Source organism: Staurois parvus, unplaced genomic scaffold (genome assembly GCF_062004578.1).
Source record: "Staurois parvus isolate SC_StPar_1 unplaced genomic scaffold, SC_StPar_1.0 ptg003950l, whole genome shotgun sequence".
NCBI lineage: Eukaryota > Metazoa > Chordata > Amphibia > Anura > Ranidae > Staurois > Staurois parvus.
In genome coordinates this window covers 20,593-31,510 of record NW_028321745.1, presented here as the reverse complement: position 1 = coordinate 31,510, position 10,918 = coordinate 20,593, and the positions used below count along the sequence as shown (strand labels likewise).

Below are 10,918 nucleotides of genomic sequence, written 5' to 3'. Positions count from 1 at the left end.
GCGCACACGGGTCTTCAGTTGTAGATTGCACAGTGCAGTACATGGTCCCTGCCTGGTACCGTAAATTGAAGGCTTATGACGTTATAACTTATCAAGGTAAACGCACACAATAAGAAGGCCACGGCCTTTGTTTTTAGGGATACCTCTTGGTCATATCTGACCTGCTCTCGGAGTTTTACATTTTTACAGAGTAGCCTGAACACAGATTCCAAACTTCACATTAATCAATCACTTTCTTCTGCTTGCAGGTCCTGTTTGGACTTCTTACAGGAGCAGAGAGTCACCAGTTTATCAGCAGAGGCTCCACGCTGGGCATCCAGGAAACCCACAACGTCCTCCCGCTGGCCTCCAGCCAGATACGGTAACCTCCTTCTCTGATCCACGCACCATCAATCCCCATCCTAATGATGGTGTCAGGAATGTAGCAGGTTAGGGTTAGCCTCATCTTAAAGTCAGAAAGTCCACTTTGATTGGTCAGAGAGTAAACTAAGTCAGGTATGGAATGTTTGGCCAATCAGCTGCTAGGTCCTTTCCAAGATGAGCGCAGAGGCAAAATGGTAGAAGTCTATGACAACGCTCGTTAACTGCACCCGAAGCATTTCAGAGGCAGCAATAGACCCCCCCCAGCAGTAATAGACCCCCCCCAGCAGTAATAGACCCCCCCCCAGCAGTAATAGACCCCCCCCAGCAGTAATAGACCCCCCCCCCAGCAGTAATAGACCCCCCCCAGCAGCAATAGACCCCCCCCCAGCAGCAATAGACCCCCCCCCAGCAGCAATAGACCCCCCCCCCCCAGCAGCAATAGACCCCCCCCAGCAGCAATAGACCCCCCCTAGCAGCAATAGACCCCCCCTAGCAGCAATAGACCCCCCCTAGCAGCAATAGACCCCTCCTAGCAGCAATAGACCCCTCCTAGCAGCAATAGACCCCTCCTAGCAGCAATAGACCCCCAACAGCAACAATAGACCCCCCCCCCAGCAGCAATAAACCCCTCCTAGCAGCAATAGACCCCCAACAGCAACAATAGACCCCCAACAGCAACAATAGACCCCCAACAGCAACAATAGACCCGCAACAGCAACAACAGATTTACCAGCAGCCATCAATAGACCTCTCCCTCAACAGTAGATCAATCTCCGCACCAATTGACCCTTCCCCAGCAACATCAACATAACCCCCCCCCCCCCCCCGCAACATTAGATTCTCCAGCAACAATAGACGCCAGATAAAGTAAATCCCCACCGGTGACAAGAGATCCCCAGCAGACAGCAACAATAGGCCCTCCAGCACACCCCAGTGTTTCCTTGTTATTACTTGCTTTCAGTACCGGAGGTGCTGGAACTCCATTCCCCCACGTTCCGGCTGCAACACATCCCTGTATATAGGATATAACAGGCTGTTCTGTCTGTATTCGGTCTCCCTGTCCGCTAGGTAACAGGTTACGCTTTCCGAAGTAACGTTCTATACAGTTCTAGCTCATTCACTATATAGTGAAGGTTTGTGGATTCCTGACCATAGTACCTAGAGGAGCTTTCTAGACTTCCCATTCCAAATCAGAGGCATATTGCCACTAACCCCTCCCCCCACTTTGTGGCCATAACAGCTTCCGTTCTTTCAGAAAGGCTTTCCATGAGATTTCAGAGCGTTTCTGATGTCCGACAATAGCTGGCTCTCGGATAGACGTCATCAGCAATCGCTTCTGGTTCATGTGTATATATTCTGGGGGTGTCTGCTGCAGACCTCGCATCTGGTGTGGAGCAGTAGGATGATCGAGGGCTGGACTGGAGCGAAGCAACTAGCAGACAGCACACATGGTGTGCAACACAGGAACGGTATAGCGGGAGGTGAGCGGGGACTGGAGAGGGAGGACTCAGTGGCAGAGGATCAGCAGAGCTGGGGGACCGGAGCTGGAGAAACTAGCAGATGTCACAGGTGGCGAGCAACATGACCGCAATATAGTGGGAGGTGAGCGGGGACCAGAGAGAGAAGATGATCAGCAAGCCAGAGGATCGGCAGAGCTGGGGGTTACTACTGAATGGGAGATCAGCAAAGCTGGGGGTTACTACTGAATGGGAGATCAGCAAAGCTGGGGGTTACTACTGAATGGGGGAATCAGCAGAGCTGGGGGTTACTACTGAATGGGAGATCAGCAAAGCTGGGGGTTACTACTGAATGGGAGATCAGCAAAGCTGGGGGTTACTACTGAATGGGGGAATCAGCAGAGCTGGGGGTTACTACTGAATGGGAGATCAGCAAAGCTGGGGGTTACTACTGAATGAGAGATCAGCAGAGCTGGGGGTACTACTGAATGATAGATCAGCAGAGCTGGGGGTACTACTGAATGGGAGATCAGCAGAGCTGGGGGTTCTACCGAATGGGGGATCAACCGAGCTGGAGGTTACTTCTGAGTGGGGGATCATCAGAACTGGGGTTTACTACTGAACAAGGGGTCAGCAGAGCTGAGGGTTACTACTGAATGAGGGGTCAGCAGAGCTGGGGGTTACTACGGAACAAGGGGTCAGCAGAGCTGGGGGTACTACTGAACGAGGGGTCAGCAGAGCTGGGGGTTACTACTGAACGAGGGGTCAGCAGAGCTGGGGGTTACTACGGAACGAGGGGTCAGCAGAGCTGGGGGTTACTACTGAACAGGGAATTAGCAGAGCTGGGGGTTACTACTGAGCGAGAGGTCAGCAGAGCTGGGGGTTACTACTGAGCGGGGGATCAGCAGTGCTGGGGGTTGCTACTGAACGGGGATCAGCAGAGCTGGGGGTCACTACTGAGCGGGGGATCAGCAGAGCTGGGGGTCACTACTGAGCGGGGGATCAGCAGAGCTGGGGGTTGCTACTGAACGGGGATCAGCAGAGCTGGGGGTCGCTACTCAGCGGGGGATAAGCAGAGCTGGGGGTTGCTACTGAACGGGGGATCAGCAGAGCTGGGGGTCGCTACTGAGCGGGGGATCAGCAGCGTTGGAGGTTACTACTAAACGGGAAATCTGCAGAGCTGGAGGTTGCTACTGAATGGGGGTCAGCAGAGCTGGGGGTCACTACTGAACGGGGGATCTGCTGAACAAGCATACTAATAAGCTGAACAGGGGTACCAATGAGCTGGGGATCTGCTGACTGGAGGTACTACTGAGCTGGGTTCCTTAAAACAAAGAGAAAATCAACACACACGGGGCGTTTCCAATCTTCATTAAAGCTTCAAAACCGCATCACAGAAGCATCACAGAAGCATCACAGAAGCCTCACAGAAGCATCACAGAAGCAGTGGGCGCTTTATGTGCGCTGAAGTCGAAGCGAGTGTAGATGAGCCCTAAGGGTTATGTCATGTGGCCCTGCACTGATCAGCCATAATATTATGACCACCTATCCGTGCGTTTTCATGTCTAGGCAAGAATTAGATCCTCCCCCTCATGTAGATGTGCCGCAGGGCTTCAGGTCCCAACAAGCTTTCTTGCGCACACACCAAGACGCCCATTAGAGAATCCCCAAACCTTCGCCGTCTTTGCACACGTGCGGGAAATCACCTGCATGTGGGCAGATGTGCGGGAAGGCTCTGCCAGGTCCCGAAGGCGAAGCCCCTGAGAGGTCCTCTTTATTACCCAACTCGGACACCCTATTTGTTTTTTCTTTCCTTCTTTTAAGGTTCGGACTCCTCCCTCTCAGCATGTCCAGCTCTCGAAAGAGTAAATCAGCGGGCAGGGCAGCCAATGAAGTGAAAATGCAGGTAAGCGACCAATAGTAAGGGACTTGTTGTATAGAAGTAGTTGCAGATATATAAAAAGAAATATCCCAACGACTCTCTCGGGATTTCCCGTCCCACCGATGTCCGCCGGCTGGAAGCTGGAACTGGCTTTGGCCGGCTCTCCTTTTATTGTAAACCCGGAAGCCGTGACCTCACATCGCGTCCGGGTTACTCGAAATCTTTCGGCGCCATTCTTAAAAATCTCAAAGTATTCAAAAACGTTGATGTTGGTGTTCTGAATGCTTTCAGGTGCATAGGAGGGATTTGGGGGTCCCCTCCGTAAAGAGTACCTGTCACACGTCTATTGCTGCCACAGGGGATGTCTGCGTTCTTTGCGATAGCAATAAAACTGATTAAAGAAAAATCAAAGTGAGAGTGTAAAAATAATACATAAATGAATAAATAAAGTGCCCCCAACCCCCCCCCCCCCCCCCCCCACGCAAACCGCAGTCGTGAGGTATCGCCACGATCGTCAGATTCTGACCACTAATTTCAGCACCAGACCACCTCCGTACATCTGAACGGGTCACCTCTAGAGGCTTTTAAAAACAACATTTACGTCACCGTGGCAGAGGCGCGCACTTTTAAAGCGTGACGTACGGTAATTACTCGGCGTAATCATTTTTTAAAATTTTTACAAAACAAATGTGTTCTTTATTGTGTTTTTTGCAATAAAATTTAACAAAAAAGCGTGCAAAAATCACCAATTGCCAAAAGTTCCAGAAATGTCTTGAGGCCAAATAGAAAATATATGAGCTCCGTCCACCGACCTGGAGAAGATGTAATCATCATTATGAAGTGTAGCTGTACCCTCATTGCTCTCTAGGCGTACGTTATCTCGGTGCTAATTGAGAATCCAGCGTCAGTCTATTTTCTCCCGCGGTCGGCGGTGATATTAATCCTGTAAATTGACTCCTAGCTGTTAGCGAGCCATACCCTGCTGTAACCGCGCCAGAGCCGCCCACCACCTCCGGGGTGTTTGTGAAGCGTAAGCTGATGAACGGTTTGCGTTTGCTGTGTCCTGCTGTGTTCTCATTATCTGCTTTTCATTTATTTAAATGTCTGACGCTTCTTTTCTTTTTTTTCCTTTGCAATATAAAAACATTTAAAAAGTCAGAATTTTAGAGTTTGGGATCTTTCTATGAGACGGCTCATCATCCAGAATGGGCCAAAGAGCTGATTAACCCCTTCCAGTCCGGACACTTTCCCCCCCCCCCCTTCCAGTCCAGACACTTCCCCCCCCCTTCCAGTCCGGACACTTCCCCCCCCCTTCCAGTCCGGACACTTCCCCCCCCCTTCCAGTCCGGACACTTCCCCCCCCCCCCCTTCCAGTCCGGACACTTCCCCCCCCCCCCCCCCTTCCAGTCCGGACACTTCCCCCCCCCCCTCTTCCAGTCCAGACACTTTCCCCCCCCCTTCCAGTCCGGACACTTTCCCCCCCCCCTTCCAGTCCGGACACTTCCCCCCCCCCCTTCCAGTCCGGACACTTTCCCCCCCCCCTTCCAGTCCGGACACTTCCCCCCCCCCCCCCCCTTCCAGTCCGGACACTTCCCCCCCCCCCCCTTCCAGTCCGGACACTTCCCCCCCCCCTTCCAGTCCGGACACTTCCCCCCCCCCTTCCAGTCCGGACACTTTCCCCCCCCCCCTTCCAGTCCAGACACTTTCCCCCCCCCCCCTTCCAGTCCGGACACTTCCCCCCCCCCTTCCAGTCCGGACACTTTCCCCCCCCCCCCTTCCAGTCCAGACACTTTCCCCCCCCCCCCTTCCAGTCCAGACACTTTCCCCCCCCCCCTTCCAGTCCAGACACTTCCCCCCCCCCCCCCCTTCCAGTCCAGACACTTTCCCCCCCCCCTTCCAGTCCAGACACTTTCCCCCCCCCCCCCTTCCAGTCCAGACACTTCCCCCCCCCCCCCCCTTCCAGTCCAGACACTTCCCCCCCCCCCCTTCCAGTCCAGACACTTTCCCCCCCCCCTTCCAGTCCAGACACTTTCCCCCCCCCCTTCCTGTCCAGACACTTTCCCCCCCCCCCCTTCCTGTCCAGACACTTTCCCCCCCCCCTTCCTGTCCAGACACTTTCCCCCCCCCCCTTCCTGTCCAGACACTTTCCCCCCCCCCCCCTCCAGTCCAGACACTTTCCCCCCCCCCCCTTCCAGTCCAGACACTTTCCCCCCCCCCCTTCCAGTCCAGACACTTTCCCCCCCCCCCCTTCCAGTCCAGACACTTTCCCCCCCCCCCCTTCCAGTCCAGACACTTTCCCCCCCCCCCCCCTTCCAGTCCAGACACTTCCCCCCCCCCCCCTTCCAGTCCAGACACTTTCCCCCCCCCCCCTTCCAGTCCAGACACTTTCCCCCCCCCCCTTCCAGTCCAGACACTTCCCCCCCCCCCCCCTTCCAGTCCAGACACTTCCCCCCCCCCCCTTCCAGTCCAGACACTTTCCCCCCCCCCCCTTCCAGTCCAGGCCAATTTTCAGCGCTATCACACTATGAATGACAATTGCGCAGTCATGCAACACTGTACCCATGTGAATTTTTGAGCATATTTTAGAGACAGATAAAACTTTATTTTGGTGGTATTTATTCACCGCTGGGATTTTTTTTTTTTTGCTATATAATTGAAAAAGCCCCAAAATTCCTCCCCCGGCTCTCCAGCTCCCTCCTTGCCTCCTCCCCCGGCTCTCCAGCTCCCTCCTTGCCTCCTCCCCCAGCTCTCCAGCTCCCTCCTTGCCTCCTCCCCCAGCTCTCCAGCTCCCTCCTTGCCTCCTCCCCCAGCTCTCCAGCTCCCTCCTTGCCTCCTCCCCCGGCTCTCCAGCTCTCGCTTCGCCTCGTCCCCCGGCTCTCCAGCTCCTGCCTCGTCCCCCGACTCTCCAGCTCCCGCCCCGCCTCGTCCCCCGGCTCTCCAGCTCCCGTCCCCCGGCTCTCCGGCTCCCGCCCCGCCTCGTCCTCCGGCTCCCGCCCCGCCTCGTCCCCCGGCTCCCGCCCCGCCTCGTCCCCCGGCTCCCGCCCCGCCTCGTCCCCCGGCTCCCGCCCCGCCTCGTCCCCCGGCTCTCCGGCTCCCGCCTCGTCCCCCGGCTCCCGCCTCGTCCCCCGGCTCCCGCCTCGTCCCCCGGCTCTCCGGCTCCCGCCTCGTCCCCCGGCTCTCCGGCTCCCGCCTCGTCCCCCGGCTCTCCGGCTCCCGCCTCGTCCCCCGGCTCTCCGGCTCCCGCCTCGTCCCCCGGCTCTCCGGCTCCCGCCTCGTCCCCCGGCTTTCCGGCTCCCGCCTCGTCCCCCGGCTCTCCGGCTCCCGCCTCGTCCCGTCCCCTGGCTCTCCCGCTTCGCCTCCTCCCCCACCATAGATTGCTTTTCAGAGTGGCCGCAAGACCTGTTGCATGTGAGAACGAGTCCTAACTATGCTAACTGCTTCTGTCGTCTGGTAACATCCTTGCATGTGATTTTGCAGTGATAAGTGTTTGTTTTTTTGTTTTTTTTTTCCAACATGGTGTGTGACTGAAGTTTAATCTGCTTATATTTTGCCTTCCCCTCCCCCCCTTCCCCATCAACATAATGACATTTTTTAATAAAACCTTTCCATTTTCATTACATACCTTATTATAGATCCAATAGTTTCCTGTGCTTCTATGTGCAATGCAGGCAGATCATGGCTGGTGGGAGGGGCCCTCGGCCCTGATGAGTAGTGGGCTAGCTCTTGGGAGGAGTTATGCACATTGATGGGTAGGTGTCAGTCTGAAGAGGTGGGGGTTCCTAGATAGACTGTCAGTTCACTCCATATTTGCTCTTTATGGCCCATTAACATATGCTATGAGCAATTCAATATTTGGTGCTTTGCAAATCAGAGTAGGGACAGGTTGGAGAGGGGTCACTGTGACGCATTTGGCCGGAGAGGGGTCACTGTGACGCATTTGGCCGGAGAGGGGTCACTGTGACGCTTTTGGCCGGAGAGGGGTCACTGTGACGCATTCGGCCGGAGAGGGGTCACTGTGACGCATTCGGCCGGAGAGGGGTCCCTGTGACGCATTTGGCAGGAGAGGGGTCACTGTGACTCATTTGGCAGGAGAGGGGTCACTGTGACGCATTTGGCAGGAGAGGGGTCACTGTGACGCATTCTGCCGGAGAGGGGTCACTGTGACGCATTCTGCCGGAGAGGGGTCACTGTGACGCTTTCGGCCGGAGAGGGGTCACTGTGATGCATTCGGCCTCAGAGGGGTCACTGGCGCGTTCGGCCACAGAGGGGTCACGCTGACGCAATTGGAAGGAGAGGGGTCACGCTGACGCATTCGGCCAGAGTGGGGGTCACGCTGACGCATTCGGCCAGAGTGGGGGTCACGCTGACGCATTCGGCCAGAGTGGGGGTCACGCTGACGCATTCGGCCAGAGTGGGGGTCACGCTGACGCATTCGGCCAGAGTGGGGGTCACGCTGACGCATTCGGCCAGAGTGGGGGTCACGCTGACGCATTCGGCCGGAGTGGGGGTCACGCTGACGCATTCGGCCGGAGTGGGGGTCACGCTGACGCATTCGGCCGCAGAGGGGGTCACGCTGACGCATTCGGCCGCAGAGGGGGACACGCTGACGCATTCGGCCAGAGTGGGGGACACGCTGACGCATTCGGCCAGAGTGGGGGACACGCTGACGCATTCGGCCAGAGTGGGGGACACGCTGACGCATTCGGCCAGAGTGGGGGACACGCTGACGCATTCGGCCGGAGTGGGGGTCACGCTGACGCATTCGGCCGGAGTGGGGGTCACGCTGACGCATTCGGCCGGAGTGGGGGTCACGCTGACGCATTCGGCCGGAGTGGGGGTCACGCTGACGCATTCGGCCGCAGAGGGGGTCACGCTGACGCATTCGGCCGCAGAGGGGGACACGCTGACGCATTCGGATGGAGAGGGGTCACGCTGACGCAGTTGGAAGGAGAGGGGTCACACTGACGCATTCGGCCGGAGTGGGGGTCACGCTGACGCATTCGGCCGGAGTGGGGGTCACGCTGACGCATTCGGCCGGAGTGGGGGTCACGCTGACGCATTCGGCCGCAGAGGGGTCACAGTGACGCAGTTGGAATGGAGGGGCAGTTGAGTATCATTGTTGATGGGGGGATTCCTTTATAAGAGGACCGGTCACCTTGCCCCGAATGGCCGTAGTGACAGAGCATCTTCCAACATGGCGTGCGTCAGGCAGTCTGCGCCAATCCTTCCTCCTACACTAACCTCTCTCCTCCATCCACACAGGAACCGGCGGCCGTTCCCCAGCCGGCAGAGGACAGCTTCCGTCCGGGCTCTTTATTCCGACAACTGGCCACACAAGATGAAGACATGCAGGCGCCCTCCCTCTTCAAACTGGGCTGGTTGTCCAGCATGACCAAGTGACACCCCCCAAATCCCCTGTAATGCCCCCAATGATGAACTGACAATACATTTTATATTTCAATCAAATTAAATCATTTTATTGTGCAGAAATCCTCGGTTTGTGCTGCTTGTGGCTCCTCCTCATCCCTGTGATACAAATGCAGTGAAGTCCTGAGATCCGGGTTTTGTGAAATCCCATCCCCCGCAGTTCCTCGCTCCCAGATTTCAGAAAGGTCCTGATATTATTATTATTTATTATTATACAGTATTTATAAAGCGCCAATAGTTCGCTCAGCGCTGTACATTACAAAGGGAGACAGAACATGTGACAGAACAATACCAATACAATGCAAAACATGAGGGGACCGAGGGCCCTGCTCCTTGGAGCTTACAATCTAGGAGGGAGGGGATGGTGGCACAGGAGGAGATAGCTGTGGGGGATGGAGTGGTAGGAAGAGTGGAGGAGGTCAGCAAGTTAGCAGGGGGTGAGGTAGGCTTCCCTGAAGAGATGGGTTTTCAGGGTGCGCCTAAAGGAGAGGAGAGTAGGTGATAATCTGATGGGTTGGGGAAGGGAGTTCCAGAGGATGGGTGACACCCTGGAGAAGTCCTGGAGGCGGGCATGGGAGGAGGAGACCAGGGAACTAGAGAGAAGGAGGTCTTGTGAGGAGCGGAGTGTGCGTGTTGGGCGGTACTTGGATATTAGGTCAGTGATGTAGTTCGGGGCAGTATGGTGGACGGCTTTGTACGTCAGCGTTAGGATTTTAAATTTGATCCGTTGCGCAATCGGAAGCCAGTGGAGGGATTGGCAGAGGGGGGTGGAGGAAATGGAGCGGTTGGAAAGGTGAATGAGTCTGGCAGCCGTATTCAGGATGGACTGAAGCGGGGATAGCCAGCGGCAAGGCAGGCCAGTGACGAGGGAGTTGCAGTAGTCGAGTCGTGATATGATGAGGGAGGGGATGAGCTGTTTAGTGGTTTCTGGGGTTAGGAACGTGCGGATTTTGGCGATGTTGCGGAGGTGGAGTCTGCATGTTGCGGAGGTGGAGTCTGCATGTTGCGGAGGTGGAGTCTGCATGTTGCGGAGGTGGAGTCTGCACGAGTTTGTTAAAGATTGGACTTGGGGCTGGAAGGATAGGTTGGAGTCCAGAATGACACCCAGTACTCTGGCCTGCAGGGCAGGTTTGATGGTAGCGTTGTTGGATGTGATGGAGAAATCAATGGGGGGTGGGGTCCGGGCTGGGGGGAAGACAAGGAGCTCGGTTTTGGAGAGATTCAGTTTAAGGAAGTGGAGCGACATCCAGTCTGATATGTCGCTCAGTAGGTGTGTGATTCGGGCTGAGACCGAGGGGGTGAGGTGGGGGGTTGAGAGATAGATTTGTGCGTCGTCGGCATAGAGGTGGTAGTTGAAGCCGTGAGAGTGTATGAGTTGGCCAAGGGAGGAGGTGTAGATGGAGAAGAGAAGGGGCCCAAGGACAGAGCCTTGAGGGACCCCAACAGAGAGGGGGAGTGAGGGGGAGGTGGTAGCATTATAGGTAACACTGAAGGAGCGTTGTGACAGGTAGGATGAGAGCCAGGAGAGGGCAGAATCTCTGAGGCCGAGGGAGTGTAGTTTTTTGAGGAGGAGGGGGTGGTCAACTGTGTCGAAGGCCGCAGAGAGGTCAAGGAGTAGGAGCGCTGAATAGTGGCCATTAGCTTTGGCGGTTAGCAGGTCATTGGAGAGTTTGAGTAAGGCAGTTTCGGTGGAGTGTAGGGGGCGGAAGCCAGACTGTAGGGGATCGAGGAGGTTGTTGTTGTTGAGGTGAGAGCATAGGCGGGTGTAGACTAGGCGCTCGAGGAGTTT

At 56.1% G+C, this 10,918-nt stretch overlaps 1 long non-coding RNA gene across 1 annotated transcript; it reads left to right on the top strand.

Moving 5' to 3' along the window:
* Nucleotides 1-247: 247 nt before the first annotated feature.
* Nucleotides 248-9,192, top strand: LOC149427198 (uncharacterized). Its single transcript, XR_016311397.1, has 3 exons — nt 248-361; nt 3,645-3,726; nt 8,965-9,192. It is a non-coding gene; the product is annotated as an uncharacterized LOC149427198 (long non-coding RNA).
* The last annotated feature ends 1,726 nt before the right edge of the window (nt 9,193-10,918 follow it).